Here is a 21,639-nt window from a genome sequence, read left to right as displayed (position 1 = left end):
TGTGCTTATGGAACATTTCTGGGATCGTTTATTTCAGCTCATGAAACATGGGACCAACACTTTACATGTTGCGTTCATATTTTTATAGTTAAGGGCCTAATGAATTTATTTCAATTAACTGATTTCCTTATATGTAATGTAACTCAATAAAATCTTTGAAATTGTTCCATGTTGCGTTTAAATTTTGATTCAGTATATACTGTATATAGTGTTTATTTACAGTCGGGCCTCAACTTACTATTGAGAGTAAAAATAGTCGCTAACAGTCATTCAATTAACAATTCTTTGATTGGCAGTTAGTCTAGCCAGCCTAAACAACAGTACTTTCCCTCTTTTCAAAGCTTTTCTGTCCATATTTTTTAATAAAACAAATCAGAATTGTTGGCGCAAATGCCAGCTTGCCACAAGTTTGCCGGTGGCCCTGCTGTGCCGATCTCTGCAACATGGATAGATAGAAATCACCACATAATGCTACAAATATAGAAACATATCCTATATGCATGTTCTATTCTCTCAACATTTCAAGTTAGTATTTTGAAATGTTAAGTTAGTGTCTAAAAATGTCAACTTAATATCGCACATTTTTGTTAGCATCTGGAAATGTTGAGATAGTATCCGGAAATGTTGAGTTAGTATCTAAAAAAAAATGTAGATCGCATCTCAAGATTTTTCGATAGTATCTTGACTTTTTGAGACGGTATTGATTATTTTTTTGTTTTCGCGGGCGGAATGGGCTTGAATAGCCTGGAGTTCTTCCAGGACCTGATTAGAAAAAATGACCTGATTGGAAAACCTCTGTCTATCAGTGTATCAGTGTTCTGTTACTTGTCATGTGTTGTGTTTCCTTGTGGACCCCCTGTAAGAGTAGCTGCTGCAAAAGCTAACAGCTATCCAATTTAAACAAATACACATATTATATTATAAATAACCTATTATATTGAAACATTACATTCTAAAAATGTCTTACAGCAGATTTATTACTATGTCATACCCTTCAACCAAGGCCCAGAGTTTTACCTGGTTAGGTTAGCCTACCAGATCAGGAAAATCTCTTGGCCACACCACAGAAAAACAATCCCCCTCCCCCCCACCACCACACAAGGTTACAAATTAAAGAAACATATCTGTATGATCTACTGACAGGATGTTTACATACTATCTAATAATGTTGACGTAGTACCTTAACATTTAGACTTATGTGCCTCGCAATTTCAACTTTCTATCTGAAAATGTTGACTTGTGTATCTCAACAATTTGAGATAATATCACAAAATTCTGACTTACATAAATGTCATACAGGAGTAATAAAGCCCTAGTGCACTAATTTTGTGGGGGGATTTTTTTCAATATATATCTTTTTATATTCATTATTTGTGTATTGTGATGTATCAGGGCTCAGCACCCTTAATTACCGCGATTATGCACACAGGCCTACTGTTAGACACTATAATACTATTAGTGTATGTGTAATGTAGTACTGGTAATCAGAGACGTTCGCGACGCCTTTTCAAGGAGGAAAGAAAAGGAAAACCATATACGTGCATGAGTTTTCAGAGGCGGTGGGAAATCGGTATTTTCCTCCGACTCTGGGGGCACTTTTATCAAGTGCTGGGTGATATACGTTGGGGAGACCTAGAGCTGCATTGATGTGTCACATTTTCCCAGGATTGTCATACAATTGCGAACGCTCGCATGATGTGAAACCGTTACTTTGTGACGATGATCGATCAGGTGAAATAGTGAATCAAGCCAAAGGGGATGGTTCCTGGCGTCAAGCAACAAGCGAGGCTTGTGCCAAGAAGGGGGAAGACCAAGAATTGAAAGCGAGGTTTAATTTCTCGTTTTTGGGGGGTCTTGTGTGCCGAAGACACCGAAATCAAACTGTTTTCCTGTGAGAGAAAGGCGTTATCCACCCCCAAAGCGTCCGGACTATGTGATAAATCAACAACATAGTAGAGTGACAAGGCACAGGTTGAGTCAAATGAGTTTATCGGAGTGCGGTGGGAAGAGAAACACTGATCAAGACAACAGCACAGCAGCATATGTTTTCATGTCTCCTCTCAACACACCTGTAAAGGTAAGTTTATGCTCTCCATAATAATGCATTATTAGATGATAATGCCAAGTGATTTATTTCGTTTCACCTCACTGAATGACAACGTCGCATGATTAACACCCCTGGACAAACCTATGATAAAAACATGTTTATGTTTTTTGTTTCTCTGTTTTATATACATGTTATTAATAGCTATGTGCATACTCTATCCTCTCAATCTACATACTTTAAGCTATGTAGGCGTATTGTTTCATATTGATAATGGCACGTGTTTGTCTGCCACAAAGTGAATGGGGATAGCCTTTGTATAGTAGATAAGACACAGACAATGCCGTATATGTATTACTGATCATATAAACGATTTACTGGTGTAATAATAACAAACTTTCTGAGCCTGTCAAACAAAACGAATGAATGTGACTGATCATTTTGCGGCCGCGTTGAGTCATTGATAGCATATTCTAATGAGTACGCAGAGACGTGATCAAAAACCCACAGTTGAATCAAAAATGATTTATTTGGCCACAGTAACATTTCTGTAGTTATTCACCATAATCTTCACCACAATTTAAAGTGTTTAATAGAGTATTTATTTGCCGGTTTTGAAAGCCTGTCCCCGGCCCTCTTGCCAAAACCGCAATGTAGCCTACAGTACTGCATGCAAGGGAATGTCCAAGATCTCACTCAGAGATGCTGAAGCAATGTTTTCATTGCAGACTTTTGGTCTGGTTTCCTGGACTATAGATTAAGCCTATAGTCCTGGACTGAAAAGCATGTTCCTTAAAGTAGCTCAGGAGGGCCCTTCTTGCTCAAACAACATGAAGTTCTCCAGTGGACAAATAAAACATCTCAATATCCCTTATGATCTTAATTAAAGCCATAAAGATTCTCTTAAATTACTAGAGGGGCTGTGTCATAATATAACGGGGCAAAAATGTCAGCCATCTTGTTCAGGGAGAAATCCAAAACCAGTCTCATTGCAAATGAATGGCAGTAGAGGCTTTTGTGATGCATAGCTATCTATCTAGTAAACTGTAGCTATCTAGTAAACTTGCCTGCTACTTCAGTGGGTGTTGGACACATTTCTACCTGTCCTCCCCTTGTTCGGGCTGCGTTCGGAGGTCGACGTCACCGGCTTTCTAGCCATCGCTGCTCAGTTTTTCATGTATCCATTTGTTTTGTCTTGTTCCCTGCACACCTGGTTTTCATTCCCCAATCAATCTACATGTATGTATTCCTCTGTTCCCCATCGTGTCTTTGTGTAAGATTGTATGTGTTACGTGTATTTTGTCTATTGTTTTTTTTGTTACGCGCCAGACACTTGTCTATGTTCCGGAATAAAGTGTGCGCCTGTTCACTTCACTCTGCTCTCCTGCACCTGACTTCGCCTCAAGTGACACTACCGGCAAGTGAACAAATATCTAGCTGCAAATGTGTTAAATTATAGCCATGGTATAAAAGGGATAATCAGTTTAGCGCTCTATGCGTTCTCTGGAAAATAATGCAATTCTTTGGAAGGTTAGTTCCACTCCGCTAGCAAGTCGTTGAACACACCTTCCACTTCGTTCATTATTTTCCATAGAGCGCATAGCCCCTCGTTGATTATCCCTTACGTAAACAGACCATAGATGTCTCAAATGTTGTTTTATTGGAAAGTAGTGAGTCATTTATATGATACAATATCATTACGTGTTACATTTGCGACTTGTCTAAGTCCTCAACTGAATTGAGCCATTGTATGGCTGTGGAGATTGACTGCATTGTTTAAATAGAATGTTGGCATATTGGCAGTTGATTTGAAAAATGTATCATTCTTCTAAAACTGTCAGTCTAGCTAACACACATACAGTGCAGAAATTGTATTCACATTCATTGTTTTACACAATATCTTATAGCAGCACTGGCAAACCATGGTTGACCAACTCCCTGACCAACATGGCTGACCTATGGACCATCATAAGAAGGTTCATGGCCGTTCTAGTATTCTAATTCCTAATTGAGCACCCCTCCCCATTCCCTCTCTTCGCCCTTGACAGCATATTAGTCATGGGAGAGATCATGGCAGAAAAAGAGAGTGACGATTGTATTTGTGTAGTAATAGTTTAATCTGAAACAATCACAGTCATCCCTGGGTATATTTACAGTTGAAGCCGGAAGTTTAAATACACCTTAGCCAAATATATTTAAACTTTTCACAATTCCTGACATTTAATCCTAGATAAAATTCCCTGTTTTAGGTCAGTTAGGATCACCACTTTATTTTAAGCATGTGAAATGTCAGAATAATAGTAGAGAGAATGATTTATTTAAGCTATTATTTCTTTCATCACATTACCAGTGGGTCAGGAGTTTACATAGACTCAATTAGTATTTGGTAGCATTGCCTTTAAATTGTTTAACTTGGGTCAGATGTTTCGGGTAGCCTTCCACAACTGTCCCACAATAAATTGGGTGAATGTTGGCCCATTCCTCCTGACAGAGCTGGTGTAACTGAGTCAGGTTTGTCGTCTTTTTCAGTTCTGACCACACATTTTCTATAGGATTGAGGTCAGGGCTTTGTTATGGTCACTACAATACCTTGACTGTTGTCCTTAAGCCATGATGCCATCTATTTTGTGAAGTGCACCAGTCCCTTCTGCAGCAAAGCACCCCCACAACTTGATGCTGCCACCCCAGTGCTTCACGGTTGGGATGGTGTTCTTCGGCTTGCAAGCCTCCCCCTTTTTCCTCCAAATGGTCATTATGGCCAAACAGTTCTATTTTTGTTTCATCAGACCAGAGGATATTTCTCCAAAATGTATTATCTTTGTCCCCATATGCAATTGAAAACCGTAGTCTGGCTTTTTTTATGGCGGTTTTGGAGCAGTGGCTTCTTCCTTGTTGAGCGGCCTTTCAGGTTATGTCGATATAGGACTTGTTTTACTGTTGATATAGATACTTTTGTACCTGTTTTCTACAGCATCTTCACAAGGTCCTTTGCTGTTGTTCTGGGATTGCTTTGCCCTTTTCGCACCAAAGTACGTTCATCTCTAGGAGACAGAACGTGTTTCCTTCCTGAGCGGTATGACGGCTGCGTGGTCCTATGGTGTTTATATACTTGCGTACTATTGTTTGTACAGATGAACGTGGTACCTTCAGCCATTTGGAAATTGCTCCCAAGGATGAACCAGACTTGTGGATGTCACGCCTTGACCATAGAGAGCCCTTGGTTCTCTATGGTGTAGTAGGTCAAGGCATGACTATGGGGTGTTCTAGGTTATATATTTCTATGTTGGTGCTCTTGGTATGGTTCCCAATTCGAGGCAGCTGACTTTTTGTTGTCTCTAATTGGAGATCATACTTAAGGGTTCCCTGTTCCCACCTACTTTGTGGGATATTGTTTTTTGAGAGAGTGCATGTTGCACCTCAGTACTGCACGGTCATTGTTTGTTTCTAGGTTTGTTTTAAGTTTCACTTAATAAAGATGTGGAACTCCAATCACGTTGCGCCTTGGTGCGTCTCTCCACACGATCGTGACAGAATATCCCACCAAACAAGGACCAAGCAGCGTGCAACGATGGGGAAAGTAAGTTGGACCTGGGAGGAGATTATGGGAGGACACAAGACCCTTCCTTGGCAGGAGTCGCTGAGGTCGCAGGAAGGACAGCGATGACGCCGGGGACCACGGCCACAAAAACCCCAAGATTTTCTGGGCAGTGGAGAGTTACAGAGCCTGTTTGTGAGTCGGAGGAGGAATTTGATGAAAAATTCCAGAGAGAGGTGGTAGCGATGAGAATGCTGCAGCACAGGCGTGCTGAAGAGCGTGACACCAGTCTGGTGCCATCTTCACTGGTTTCACGCATCTGGCCTCCAGTGCGTCTCCCCAGTCCAGTACGTCTTGTGTCTCCTCCTCGCACTCGCCCTGAAGTGCGTGTCACCAGTCCGGTGTCACCTGTACCGGCTCCACTCATTAGGCCTCCAGTGCGCATTCACAGTCCAGAGCTGCCGGCGACGGTTCACAGTCCAGAGCTGCCGGCGACGGTTCACAGTCCAGAGCTGCCGGTGACGGTTCACAGTCCAGAGCTGCCGGCGACGGTTCACAGTCCAGAGCTGCCGGCGACGGTTCACAGTCCAGAGCTGCCGGCGACGGTTCCCAGTCCAGAGCTTCCGGCGACGGTTCCCAGTCTAGAGCTTCCGGCGACGGTTCCCAGTCCAGAGCTTCAGGCGACGGTTCCCAGTCCAGAGCTTCCGGCGACGGTTCCCAGTCCAGAGCTTCCGGCGACGGTTCCCAGTCCAGAGCTTCCGGCGACGGTTCCCAGTCCAGAGCTTCCGGCGACGGTTCCCAGTCCAGAGCTTCCGGCGACGGTCCCCAGTCCAGAGCAGGAGCCTTCCTTTGCGCCGGTGCCCAGTCCAGGCACGGCGTCCAGTCCTGCTTTATGGCGGGAGCCTTCTTCTGCGCCAGTGCCCAGTCCAGGCACAACGTCCAGTCCAGCTCCAGGGCAGGAGCCTTCCTCTGCGCCGGTGGACAGTCCAGGCACGGCGTCCAGTCCTGCTCCATGGCCGGAGTCTTCTTCTGCGCCGGTGGCCAGTCCAGGCACGGCATCCAGTCCAGCTCCAGGGCGGGAGCCTTGGGGGGGGGGGGGGGGGGGGGGGTACTGTCACAACCTGAGAGCCCCTGGTTCTCTATGGCGTAATAGGTCAGGGTGTGACTAGGGGGTGTTCTAGGTTATATATTTCTATGTTGGTGCTCTTGGTATGGTTCCCAATTTAGTGGCAGCTGACTTTCCTTGTCTCTAATTGGAGATCATACTTAAGGGTTCTCTGTTCCCACCTGCTTTGTGGGATATTGTTTTTTGAGAGAGTGCATGTTGCACCTCAGTACTGCACGGTCATTGTTTGTTTCTAGGTTTGTTTTAAGTTTCACTTAATAAAGATGTGGAACTCCAATCACACTGCGCCTTGGTGCATCTCTCCACACGATCGTGACAGTGGAGGTCAACAATTTTTGTTCTGAGGTCTTGGCTGATTTCTTTTGATTTTCCCAAGATGTCAAGCAAAGAGGCACTGAGTTTGAAGGTAGGCCTTGAAATACATCCACAGGTACACCTCCAATTGACTCAAATGATGTCAATTAGCCCATCAGAAGCTTCTAAAGCCATTAATTAATTTTCTGGAATTTTCCAAGCTGTTTAAAGGCACAGTCAATTTAGTGTATGTAAACTTCTGACCCACTGGAATTGTGATACAGTGAATTATAAGTGAAATAATCTGTCTGTAAACAATTGTTGGAAAAATGACTTGTGTCAAGCACAAAGTAGATGTCCTAACTGACTTGCCAAAACTATAGCTTGTTAACAAGAAACTTGTGCAGTGGTTGAAAAACGAGTTTTAATGACTCCAACTTAAGTGTATGTAAACTTCTGACTTCAACTGTATAGTCAAGGTGGATAAATTCATATCAGCCAGGTCTTTAGCAGGGATCAACTGGTTGGAGCAATTTTCAAAGAACATCCCTCCTTCAATGTCACTCACTGCCAATATAAACGGACAAGTCATCCCCTGCAAACATGTTGTGTGCATATGCACCTATTCAATAGCAAACACAGATTATTCACTGGCACTGAACTGAACTGGAATAGAGTAACTTGTCTTCTTTGACAAGCCTTCTGAAGATCTTCGTTGGACGCTTTCCAAAAGCGTAATTCATCATTATTCTCGATGAGCTTTTGAGTCAAGTGGCAAACACTTGACAGGCAAGGCCTTTGGTGTGGCAATCTTAATAATTCCTCTCTCACAGCAAAACATCTATGAAAACACGCAGTGAACCGTGTTTTTCCTGTCTCTTACTTATTTTGAACATGGCCATGTAGCGCGATCGTACACATCATCTTGGGAGCTGGGCTGAAGCCGGAGTCTTAGGGGAGAAAGGGTATTGTTTGGCTATTTGGACCATATCAAAGGGAAGAATGGGAATAGGAATTGGTCATGGAATTTGAACGGAGCAACAGGAAGCGTCCCAAACCCTCCCTCTCTGCCCTGAGTTTTTAGGCCCCTGCAGTCTGGAGCTTACATGCAGATAAGTCCTGTTTGCTTTGAAAGCTGGCATTCCGTTCCTTCCTCAGCCCAGTTCCAGCCATTTTGAAATAGAAAACAGCCCCCTCTCTTTCAGCAACTTGTCCTGTCTTCGTTCCCCCTGACTCCCTAACTTCAGGAGTGTGAGCCCCTTCCCCCAAATGCTCAGAGGGAATAGGCGTAATCCCCATATCCTCCTGCAGCACAGGTCTCCAGCTCCAGGAATTTGGAGGAGTTTGGACTGATGAGCTTCCCAGCTCTGTGCAACTGGGTCCCCCAGCAGAAGCAAAGAGACAGCCAGCAAACACCAGCAATGCACATCTGATTATACAGCACAGTCAGAAACCTGCACACAACAATGTACTCTTAGTTTGGCCTCTAGATATGTATAAATTCAGTGATGTATGGAAACAGAAGTATGCGTATGTCTTATTGGTCTATGTGGGTTTGCCTGCATATGATGAAAGTATATGTCTTTGAATGGCAAGATATGGTGATCTGTATTTTGGTCTTATGTCCTTTGAAGCAGACACACACGGCTCTGATTTGACGGTCACTTTTTAGGACTCTCTACATCCTAAATTAACAATAATTGTAGAGCATTTGGCTGGGGCAGAGAAAGAGCTACCATATTCCTCTGAGAAGAGCAGCCTCTACGCTGCTCAAAATTTAGCGGCGACAGTGAGAGAACGGGATACCACAATATTACGGACCTCACAGCTCACTTAGTGGCCTGTGGAGGAACAAGACCCTGGAAGCGTTTCAAAAGGCAAGAGAGGGAAAGAGACAAGAGAGGGAAAGAGAGAGGGTGGAGAGAGACATTTTTCTCCTCTCCTCTTTCTCCTCTCCTCTTTCTCCCCTCCTCTCCTCTTTCTCCTCTCAGCTCCTTTTCATCCTCTCCTCTTTCTCCTCTCCTCTCCTCTTTCTCCTCTCCTCTATCTCCCGTCCCCCACATTTCTCCTCTTTCTCCTGTCCTCTCCTTTTCTCCTCTCCTCTTTCTCCTCTCGTCTTTCTTCTTTCCTCTACTCTTTCTCCTCTCGTCTTTCTCCTCTCCTCTCCTTTTTCTCCTCTCCTTTTTCTCCTCTCCTCTCCTTTTTCTCCTCTCTTCTTTCTCCTTCTTTCTCCTCTTCTTACTCCTCTCCTGTTTCTCCTCTTTCTCCTCCTCTCTTCTTTCTCCTCTCTTCTTTCTCCTCTCTTCTTTCTCCTTTCATCTTTCTCCTCTCTTTCTCCTTTCCTCTTTCTCCTTTCCTCTTTCTCTTCTCCTGTTTCTCCTCCTCGCCTCTCCTCTTATATTGGGGAGCCCTTTGGTTTTCCTTGAGGCAGCTGGGATTTTATTCCCATGTGCAGGTACAGTGCCTTGCGAAAGTATTCGGTCCCCTTGAACTTTGCGACCTTTTGCCACATTTCAGGCTTCAAACATAAAGATATAAAACTGTATTTTTTTGTGAAGAATCAACAACAAGTGGGACACAATCATGAAGTGGAACGACGTTTATTGGATATTTCAAACTTTTTTAACAAATCAAAAACTGAAAAATTGGGCGTGCAAAATTATTCAGCCCCCTTAAGTTAATACTTTGTAGCGCCACCTTTTGCTGCGATTACAGCTGTAAATCGCTTGGGGTATGTCTCTATCAGTTTTGCACATCGAGAGACTGACATTTTTTCCCATTCCTCCTTGCAAAACAGCTCGAGCTCAGTGAGGTTGGATGGAGAGCATTTGTGAACAGCAGTTTTCAGTTCTTTCCACAGATTCTCGATTGGATTCAGGTCTGGACTTTGACTTGGCCATTCTAACACCTGGATATGTTTATTTTTGAACCATTCCATTGTAGATTTTGCTTTATGTTTTGGATCATTGTCTTGCTGGAAGACAAATCTCCGTCCCAGTCTCAGGTCTTTTGCAGACTCCATCAGGTTTTCTTCCAGAATGGTCCTGTATTTGGCTCCATCCATCTTCCCATCAATTTGAACCATCTTCCCTGTCCCTGCTGAAGAAAAGCAGGCCCAAACCATGATGCTGCCACCACCATGTTTGACAGTGGGGATGGTGTGTTCAGCTGTGTTGCTTTTACGCCAAACATAAAGTTTTGCATTGTTGCCAAAAAGTTCAATTTTGGTTTCATCTGACCAGAGCACCTTCTTCCACATGTTTGGTGTGTCTCCCAGGTGGCTTGTGGCAAACTTTAAACGACACTTTTTATGGATATCTCTAAGAAATGGCTTTCTTCTTGCCACTCTTCCATAAAGGCCAGATTTGTGCAATATACGACTGATTGTTGTCCTATGGACAGAGTCTCCCACCTCAGCTGTAGATCTCTGCAGTTCATCCAGAGTGATCATGGGCCTCTTGGCTGCATCTCTGATCAGTCTTCTCCTTGTATGAGCTGAAAGTTTAGAGGGACGGCCAGGTCTTGGTAGATTTGCAGTGGTCTGATACTCCTTCCATTTCAATATTATCGCTTGCACAGTGCTCCTTGGGATGTTTAAAGCTTGGGAAATCTTTTTGTATCCAAATCCGGCTTTAAACTTCTTCACAACAGTATCTCGGACCTGCCTGGTGTGTTCCTTGTTCTTCATGATGCTCTCTGCGCTTTTAACGGACCTCTGAGACTATCACAGTGCAGGTGCATTTATACGGAGACTTGATTACACACAGGTGGATTGTATTTATCATCATTAGTCATTTAGGTCAACATTGGATCATTCAGAGATCCTCACTGAACTTCTGGAGAGAGTTTGCTGCACTGAAAGTAAAGGGGCTGAATAATTTTGCACGCCCAATTTTTCAGTTTTTGATTTGTTAAAAAAGTTTGCAATATCCAATAAATGTCGTTCCACTTCATGATTGTCTCCCACTCGTTGTTGATTCTTCACAAAAAAAATAAAGTTTTATATCTTTATGTTTGAAGCCTGAAATGTGGCAAAAGGTCGCAAAGTTCAAGGGGGCCGAATACTTTCGCAAGGCACTGTATGTATATTGTGGGTTTGTGTGGTTATGTGATTTTATTTCCGTGTGCCAGTGTGTATATTGTGGTTGTGAGTGGCTGTGAATGTGTTCATTTGTCTTTCAGGTGACTCAGGACCACACTGTCTCTTGGGAAGGTTTTCCATGTGTCATCAATCCCACCTCTCCCTCTCACGGCACACACACATAAATGTGTCTCCTCCCCCAGGTCCATGGCCCCCACTCTTTCCTTGCGACCCCTTCATTGTAAATACCCCGTCTCCCCATCCTCACTCCTCCAACTTCAATCCCCATCTCTTTCCCAATACCTCTTCAGCTCTTTCTCTTCCAACGTCTCTCCCTCCCTGCCCCCCCCCTACAATACAGTACAAAGACAGCAGACTGTGTTATCACCCCCTACAGTACAGTACAACACCACACAGACAGACACTTAATTCTCTTCTATAGTACGTCTCAGCATCTATAATTGGTCCCGTGCATGCACAAAGAGAAATGGAATTTCCCCCCTGGCACGTGAAGCCATTTGAATCGCAGTGCCTCCCCCATTGCCTTTCCTTATGGCCCCATTCTTGACTACAGCCGATGACACTTTTATAGAGCTCCAGGAAGTTTGGATGTTACAGCTTTACCAGGCCAATTTGATGGATTTTCTCCCCCCCCCCCCTTATGGATGTTCTCTAGGGGATTGATGGCCAGAAAGGAGCAGGATCATTCTAGTCTCTTTTCTCTGATTGCTGACATCACAAGGTCGATGTCAACTGCCCCATGCCATGCCGGTTAGTGTCCCTGTTACACCAACCTTTCCCTGGTGGTGTCGCCACATTGTTTCCTCTGTAATTGCTCACGTGTAGCCCGTTACTGAACAACACAGCTGTTATTGTGATGGAGCGGCTGCTTGAAAGTAGTTAACCAGAATTGCAACTTCTGCATAAACAGCATCCTTTCATAAAACGGGCCTACATAGGCCAACAGATGTTGACCCGAAGTCAACCCGGCTCAAAAAACTGTCCATCCCACCCAATTGAAAATCTTCTAAAATCACATTTTGTGTTCGTCATTGGCCACAGCAGCACGACTGTGTCCGTCTGCTTCAAATAACTTCCGACGACTAGTCCAGATCATAAATAAAGTGTCTGCTATGAAATGACACATATTACATCTATATATATTTAGATCTCTGAACCTACTGAGTCTACTGTAATTCACCATGACTCAACAAAACGCTATGTATTATCTGCGCCTGGTCAGCTGACTCGACAGAAGAATATTGTCTCTGACTAGACTTCTGAGGGTCCTACTAATTTAGCGGTTGGGACGACTGAGTGTTCAGCTCATTAATTGAGCGCCAAGATAACAAAATAACAACTGTTGCACGGCAGGACCATGAGCGAACGGAGACAACGTACCGGGTGCCCTACATACAGTACTGTAGCGTATACTCCACCACTGGACCGGATCTCTTTAGACTAACACCCTTACCTCTCTTGACCAAACACTTTCAGTTTATTCTATGTGCCTGTGTGTATGTTTCTTGGCGACTGTATTAGTTTGTCTATGTGTGTTAGTGTGTGTTCCACATGCGCGTGCCGTCCCCCTACCCAGCGTTTTCCATTAGGATCGTGAGCTTGTCCAGCCCTCCCTCCCCACTCCCTCCCTGACACAAAAGAAGCCCTTTGTTGTCTGAGAGAATAAGGAGGTGGCAGGAGAGAAGAGTCTGGGCTGTGGCCCACTATGGGCTGCTGGGCCTCTCTGATCCAGGGGGAACGTGGAGTCAGCTGGTCCTCTGACAATGGCCGCTGCCCGCTCTGCCTCTGGTTGGACAATGGAGCGGCCTCTCTGTCGCTGACGCACGCCCCCATTGTTGTGGTCATCGTCCGTCTCGTTTTTGTAGCCCCCCCCCCATCCCCCTTGCCTCCAAAACGGACCCCATCTGTGACCCTGTCAACTGTTGAACATCCCAAGGTTGCCTCCCCTCTCCCTCCCCACACGCACACTGTGTGTTCAAGAGTACATTGTGTGTGTGTGTGTGTTCAATTGTTCAGTAGGTTGACCGTTTCCCTCATCACATCCTTGACACAGATTCCAGGGAAGTTTGATGAGGTCATAAACATTGCGCTGTGAATTTGCTTATCTGTCATACCCTGACCTTAGAGATCCTTTTAATTCTCTATGTGGTTAGGCAGGGTGTGTCTAGGGTGGGAAATCTATGTTTTCTATTTCTTTGCTGGCCTGGTATGGTTTCCAATCAGAGGCAGCTGTCTATCGTTGTCTCTGATTGGGGATCATATTTAGGCAGCCATTTCCCACCTGTTGTTTGTGGGATCTTGTTTTTGTGTAGCTGCCTGTGAGCAGGCCAGAACGTCACGTTTCGTTTTCTTCTGTATTGTTTTTGGTGAGTTGCATATGTATTAAACATGTGGAACTCTTAAGTACGCTGCGCCTTGGTCCATTCATTCAGACGAGTGTGACACAAGATCCCACTACCCACGAACCAAGCAGCGTGCCCAGGAGGAGCAGGGATCCTGGGCTTGGGAGGAAAGCCAGGAGTGGAGGACATCCTGGACGTGGGACGAAATCATGGCAGGAGACAGAAGCAGAAGCCATGGAAGCAGGCGGAGGCAGCGAAGGAGCAACAGCGACGACGCCGGGGTTCCCGGCCACAAAGACAGCCCAAAGGACTGGGGGGGAGCACACGAGACAACCTGGGAGGAGGTAGAGAGAGACAACCTGGGAGGAGGTAGAGAGGTGATCGGTCGACCCAGGGAGAGTGCCAGAGCCCGCCTGGGAGTCAATAGAACAGTGCGAGGAGGGATACCGGAGAATGGAGTTGGCGAGGAGTATGCGGCAACGCAGGCGTTTGGAAGAGCGGGTCACCAGTCCGGTGCAATCTGTGCCGGTCCCACGCATCAGTCCTCCAGGCAGCTGTCTATCGTTGTCTCTGATTGGTGATCATATTTAGGCAGCCTTTTCCCACCTGTTGTTTGTGGGATCTGTTTTTTGTGTAGCTGGCTGTGAGCAGCCCAGAACGTCACGTTTGCATATTTATTAAACATGTGGAACTCTAAGTACGCGGCGCCTTGGCCCATTCATTCAGACGAGCGTGACATTATCTAAAACCACAATCTCACAAGTCCAATGTTACCTAGTGATTTTCCCCAGGATCACTTTGTGTGTTTTTGTGACATCAGTTATCTCAAGTTAGTCGAGCTATAAGCTGTCAGCTCAGATGGTAGAGCTGAGGAACCTATGGCAGTGGGTAGAGATTTACAACAGTTCAATTGTTCTATTATTGGTTCTAGTAAATTTAGCTAGCTAGCTTTCTGGATAGCCAATAATTGTTTGGAATCCTATCTTGCGTCATGCCTATAATTTTGAGATGGGACATAACAGCCAGCCAGATGGGACCAGTCGGCTGGAATTGTTAATAGGAATCAACTATAACGGCTCGACTGACATCTGCATGGTTCTGTGGATTGGATCTATGTGTCAGGTTTCAGGTGAGACCCAAGTGCGGACTGTGAAGTAACAATGTTTATTGTAACAACAGGGGCAGGCAAACGACAGGTCAAAGCAGGCAGGGGTCGATAATGCAGAGAAGTGGCAAAGGTACAGGACGGCAGGCAGTCTCAGGGGCCGGCAGAGTAGTCAGGCAGGCGGGCTCAGAGTCAGGACAGGCAAGGGTCAAAACCAGGAGGATGAGAAAAAGAGAGACTGGGGGAAAAACAGGAGCTGAGAAAATGCTGGTTGACTTGAACAAACAAGACGAACTGGCACAGACAGACAGAAAACACAGGTATAAGTGGGGAAGATGGGTGACACATGGAGGGGGTGGGGATAAGAACAAGGACAGGTAAAACAGATCAGGGCATGACACTATGAGTTCAACAGCATAACAGACACTTGATCAATCAATCAATCAAATGTATTTATATAGCCCTTCTTACATCAGCTGATGTCACAAAGTGCTGTAAAGAAACCCAGCCTAAAACCCCAAACAGCAAGCAATGCAGGTGTAGCTGCACGGTGGCTAGGAAAAACTCCTTTCTGGCCATCAAACTAGGAATAGAGCTTTATCTACTATGGCCTTAATGAGCCACATTATGGTTTTGTTTTTTAGTAACTGTTTTATGGAAAAGGAACACATCCGTTGCTAAAACTGTACATCCCTATAGAAAAGTACAGGCTGAGCCTGAACTAAGTTAAAAATATACAACTCAAAGCTATGGTCAGTGAAAAATGCACATCTAGTGCAATTTTTATTTCGCTAACACAAACAGGCATACACTGACACAATCACACACAGACACACAGAACAGGCACACAGAGTACACACAGATGCATGCCCATGCGCACATACACACACACACTCTGAAGCAGCTGTTCTCTCCGATAGTTGTGTTCTGTCAGCGAGAAGGTTGGTTTCTATCCGTCGGCCATGTCAGATAGTATTGCTGAGCTGAAAGAGCTCACGGATGCGACCGAAACGTGCCAAATTACAGGGTCTGAAGATGCCTCTCACAGGCTATCCTTCATAATGATGTACCAGGAACATTGTAGAGTGCTCAGAGAACACTACAGTACACACTGTTGTACAAGGGGGCTTGGGGGTGGCTGCTACGCTTCACGCTTCAGCAAAGTCCCTCTAACATCACTGTAATCCCCCCACACACACAGACAAACACTATTAGAAACAACACTTAGAAGGTTTTGTGGGGCAAGCAAAGTTAATTCTTACCACAATTCAGGAATTTCCCAGCAAACAAGCGGTGGAGCCAAGAAGATATATATGGGGTAGACCCACAGGGCCGAGTGGTGTTGTGAAGAATTCTGAAGGATTCATCGTAGCGCTTACAGGAAGAGACGTGGCTTTTAATTAGGTAATACAGCACTGGAAACAGGCCCTGGAAATGAAATGGGGGAGTTGGGGTGAGATAATTTTTTGAGGACATGGCTTGGAATAGCTCCAGGACAATTTCTTCATTTCTCATGGCTGCAAAAAGTCCAGAACAGATCATTGAACTTGGCTAATGAAGTAACGTTGGATTTCCATCGCAGACTTGAACCATTATGATAGATGGAGAGAGGCCTATGTGGCCTGCGTCATGCCAACACAAACACAAAGACACGGTTCTTTGTTCCCAATATGGAGGCTTTCGATTTGAACTCCTACACAACCCACAGAAAGGTCTTCAGTTGGAGGACAATGACAGATTAGAGGGATTGCTTCATTCCCAGTAGATGAAGCCCTTTCCTTGCTCTGTCATGCTGTGGAATTCTTGGCAAAACAAGCAAGTTAGAAGAGTTCAAACAGAAATGTCAAATTTCGGTGTCAAGAACATTTCCCTCCGATACTGGACTTGGACTACCCTAATCGCTGCCACTCGCCGTACTTCCTCAATGATGTTTTGGCGGTGGAGAAAGTGACGGCCGGGGCAGGTGCCGAGGAAGCGAGGGCCCTGTCTCCCGGACATAAACAAACACCTCACATCGACTGTAACACGAAGCTCTGAACCTTCCATTGTCCCAGTCTGTAATCCCCAGATATTTTAGGATGACTTCCATCATTCCTGTTCCCAACAACTCTAAAGCTTCAAGCCACAGTGACTAATGCCCTGTGCTCACATCTGCAATCATGAAGTGCTTTGAAAGGCTGGTTATGGCACACATCAACTCTAGCTCAGCGTTTAACACCATTGTTCCCTCCAAGCTCGTCACCAAGCTTAGGACCCTGAGAGTGAACACCTCTCTCCGCAACTGGATCCTGGACTTCCTGACGGGGTGACCCCAGGTAGTGAGGGTAGGCAACATCACCTCCGTCACGCTGACCCTCTCCATGGGGGCCCCACAGGGATGTATGCTTCAGTGGCGGTCAGTGCCCTTTAAGATGAGGGAGGACAATTTATTTTTCATTGGATGACTCTCATCCAAAATGCAGGTATGTTTACCCCCTGATCACGTGTAAACACAGTTCACCCTCATAACAGCCACGTTGTGTTCCTTCTCTTCCCTTCGCTTGTGGTCTTCAATGCACAACACATCAGCTGTATGTGACCAGACGAAAAAACCTTTCCAAGCCAAACCATATCATAACCGCTACACACAGCCTACATCGTTGTCACCATATTAGCTAAAGTAACATCATAGTCAGCACAGCTAATAGAACTAAAGCATTACTAAACCTGCTACAATCATGCAGTAACGTTAGTATAGAGTCAGTAAGCAGTTACACCGGCGGGCCACGGTGGCAAAAAATGAGTAATACCAAAAGCTCCAGTGTTGTGTGTTGTGTTGGAAAGTCATAGCCAGCTAGCTAGCATAGCATCCCTCTGTTTGAGCAGGGTGTTTCATTAGGCTAAACTAGCTAGCTGCATTTGCTAGCTAAGTAAGTGAAACTGAAAGTGAAAAAACATGACAATCTCTCTCTCTATTCCTCTCTTACTTCTCCTTTATTTTGGAATAAATACATTTCTTCAAAACTGGTCAACTATGCTTTCAGTACTAGATTCATTCTCTGATCCTTTAATTGGGTGGACAACATGTCAGTTCAGGCTGCAAGAGCTCTGATATGTTGAAGAACGTCCTCCGGAAGTTGTCATAATTATTGTGTAAGCCTACAGAAGGGGCTGAGAACCATGAACCTCCTAGGCTTTGCACTGAAGTCAATTTATCCAGAGAAGGACGGAAGCTAGCTGTCCTCTGGATCCTCACTACTCTGGACGGTTCTGACTTAGAATATGTGGACAACTACAAATACCTAGGTGTCTGGTTAGACTGTGAACTCTCTTTCCAGACTCACATTAAGCATCTCCAATCCAAAATTAAATCTAGAATCGGCTTCCTATTTCGCAACAAAGCATCCTTCACTCATGCTGCCAAACATTGCAGTCTATCACAGTGCCATCCATTTTGTCACCAAAGCCCCATATACTACCCACCACTGCGACCTGTACACTCTTGTTGGCTGGCCCTCGCATCGCACTCGTCGCCAAACCCACTGGCTCCAGGTCATCTACAAGTCTTTGCTAGGTAAAGCCCCGCCTTAACTCAGCTCACTGGTCACCATAGCAGCACCCACCCCATAGCACGTGCTCCAGCAGGTATATCTCTCTGGTCACCCCAAAAGCCAATTCCTACTTTGGTCACCTTTCCTTCCAGTTCTCTGCTTCCAATGACTGGAACGAACTGCAAAAATCACTGAAGCTGGAGACTCATATCTCCCTCACTAGCATTAACCTGTTACGGATGATGCGAATTCTCGCAGCTTTTCGCAACTTTTTGTTAAAAATCGCGCAACATTTCAACGTCCTGCTACTCATGCCAGGAATATAGTATATGCATATGATAAGTATGTGTGTATAGAAAACACTGAAGTTTCTAAAACTGGTTATGTCTGTGGCTATAACAGAACGTGTTCAGGAGTAAAAATCCCAGGGAAAAAAATATTCATCCGCCAGTCTTTGAATTGCGATGGAAAATAGATGAGGTTCCGTTTACAACGCCTACAGCTTCCACACGATGTCGCCAGTACTGGCATTTCATTGCAAGTTTATCCTTGGTGGGATGACGTATAGGCACTTTCTGTCTTGGGGTGCACCCAGGAAATTATGAAAGTGAAAAAAATGGACGATGATTTCAAGACTTGCTGCTATCGAATACAGATCGCCCCGTGATCAATTTGATCAATTATTAACGTTTATTAATACCTAAAGTTGGTTTACAAAAGTAGTTTGAAGTGATTTGTAAAAGTTTATAGGCAACTTTTTTTATTTTAAAAAGTGACGTTGCGTCTTGTAAAGGTGAATATTCCTTGGATCAGACGGCCTTCATAAATGGACATTTTGGGCATACTTTGACGGATTTAATCGGGAAAAAGACCCAATTGTGATGTTTATGGGACATATAGGAGTGCCAACAAAGAAGCTAGTCAAAGGTAATGAATGTTTTATGTTTTATTTCTGCGTTTTGTGTAGCGCCGGGTACCGCTTTTGTTTAGGTCTCGTTCAGGTATTTCGGGGGGTGCATGCTATCAGATAATAGCTTCTCATGCTTTCGCCGAAAAGCATTCTACAAATCTGACATATTGGCTAGATTCACAACGAGTGTAGCTTTAATTGAGTACCTTGCATGTGTGTTTTAATGAAAGTTTTAATTGTGTTTTAATGAGAGTACTACAGGTGGCGCTCTGAAATTTCCGCTGATTTTGGTTCCTGTACAGGAACAACAATACAGCACCAGCTGTCAGAGCAGCTCACAGATCACTGCACCTGTACATAGCCCATCTGTAAATAGCCCATCCAACTACCTCATCCCCTTACTGTATTTATTTATTTATCTTGCTCCTTTGCACCCCAGTATCGCTACTTGCACATTCATCTTCTGCACATCAATTACTCCAGTTTAATTGGTATATTGTAATTACTTCGCCACCATGGCCTGTTTATTGCCTTACCTCCCTTATCTTACCTCATTTGCACACACTGTATATGGACTTTTTCTACTCTAGTGTTGACTGTATGTTTGTTTATTCCATGTGTAACTCTGTGTTGTTGTATGTGTCAAACTGCTTTGCTTTATCTTGGCCAGGTCGCAGTTGTAAATGAGAACTTGTTCTCAACTAGCCTACCTGGTTAAATAAAGGTGAAATAAATCAAAAATAAATCAAAATAAAACACCAAAATAGTGTGTTTTAAATCAGTTATTTGGTGACGTGGTTATATTTAGTATAGTTGTATCTAAAATTATAACTTTTTAAATGTTATACAATTGACATTTTTATGAAATTCACTGAGGAGGATGGTCCTCCCCTTCCTCTTCTGAGGAGTCTCCACTGGTGTGCTTAGTCCCCTCCTGCACTCTCTGTTCAAGTTTTCTGACAACATGACGGTGGTAGGTCTGATCACCAGTGATGATGAGACAGCCTACAGGGAGGAGGTCAGTGACCTGGCAGTGTGGTGCCGGGACAACAAACTCTCCCTCAATGTCAGTAAGACCAAGGAGCTGACCGTGGACTACAGGAAAACGCGGGGGTGAGCACGCCCCCATCCACATTGACAGGGCTGTAGTGGAGCGGGTTGAGAGCTTCAAGTTCCTCAGGGTCTAAATCACAAAGGACTTTAAATGGTCCACACACACGTGCACAGCCCTAAGGAGGTTGAAAAAGTTTGGCATGGACGCTCAAATCCTCAAAAAGTTCTACAGCTGTACCATTTGAGAGCATCTTGACTAGCTGCATCGCCTCTTGGTATGGCATCAGCACTGCCCTCGATTGCATGGCGCTACAGAAGATGGCGCGAACAGCCCAGCACATCACTGAGGACGGGCTCCCTACCATCCAGTACCTCTATATCAGGCGGTGTGAAAGGAAGGCCCGGAAAAATCGTTAAAGAATCCACCCACCCAAGCCATAGACTGTTCTCTCTGCTTCCGCACGGAAATCATTACCGGTGCATCAAGTCTGACACAAACAGACTCCTGAACAGCTTCTATCCCTAAGCCAATATACTGCTAAATAGAGAACAAAATGTTTACACAGACTATCTGAGTTGACCCTTGCATTTATTTATTTTTTTGCACTCTCTATGCACTCACGCACACTGACACTCCAACACACACATAACATGCACACACATTTATATGGACTCTATACACACACACACACACACACACACACGCGCGCGCGCGCACACACACACACACACACATATAGCTTCCAATACTCTACTCAGCAAACTGGATGTAGTCTATCACAGTGCCATCCGTTTTGTTACCAAAGACCCTTATACCACCCACCACTGCGACCTGTATGCTCTAGTCGGCTGTCCCTCGCTACATATTCGTCGCCAGACCCACTGGCTCCAGGCCATCTATAAGTCTATGCTTGGTAAAGCTCCCCCTTATCTCAGCTCACTGGTCACGATAACAACACCCACCTGTAGCACACGCTCCAGCAGGTATATCTCACTGGCCATCCCCAAAGCCAACACCTCCTTTGGCCGCCTTTCCTTCCAGTTCTCTGCTGCCAGTGCCTGGAACGAATTGCAAAAGTTGCTGAAGCTGGAGACTTATATTTCCCTCACTAACTTCTAACATCAGCTATCTGAGCAGCTAACCGATTGCTGCAGCTGTACATAGTCCATCTGTAAATAGCCCACCCAATATCTACCTCATCCTCATATTGTTTTTATTTACTTTTCTGCTCTTTTGCACACCAGTATCACTACTTGCACCTCATCATTTATCACTCCAGTGTTAATCTGCTAAATTGTAATTACTTTGCTACTATGGCCTATTTATTGCCTTACCTCCTCACGCCATTTGCACACACTGTATATAGACTTTCTTTTTTTCCCTACTGTGTTATTGACTGTACGCTTGTTTATTCTATGTGTAACTCTGTGTTGTTGTTTGTGTCGCACTGCTTTGCTTTATCTTGGCCCGTTTGCAGTTGTAAATGAGAACTTGTTCTCAACTGGCCTACCTGATTAAATAAAGGTGAAATAAAATAAAACACACTCACACACACTCACACACACACTCACCACATACAATCTTAATTTATGATGCT

The 21,639-nt window shown here is 44.7% G+C and overlaps 1 protein-coding gene across 1 annotated transcript in view; it reads left to right on the top strand.

The window, feature by feature from the left end:
* The first annotated feature begins 1,674 nt into the window (after nucleotides 1–1,674).
* LOC139385873 (pleckstrin homology domain-containing family G member 3-like) overlaps nucleotides 1,675–21,639 on the top strand; it is a 60,346-nt gene continuing 40,381 nt past the window's right edge. Inside the window, exon 1 of the mRNA XM_071131154.1 lies at nucleotides 1,675–2,077. The gene's annotated coding sequence lies outside the window, so the exon portion shown is untranslated. The remainder of the gene's footprint in view (nucleotides 2,078–21,639) is intronic.

This window comes from Oncorhynchus clarkii, chromosome 27, assembly GCF_045791955.1.
Source record: "Oncorhynchus clarkii lewisi isolate Uvic-CL-2024 chromosome 27, UVic_Ocla_1.0, whole genome shotgun sequence".
Taxonomy (NCBI): domain Eukaryota; kingdom Metazoa; phylum Chordata; class Actinopteri; order Salmoniformes; family Salmonidae; genus Oncorhynchus; species Oncorhynchus clarkii.
This window is presented reverse-complemented; position numbering and strand designations above follow the sequence as displayed.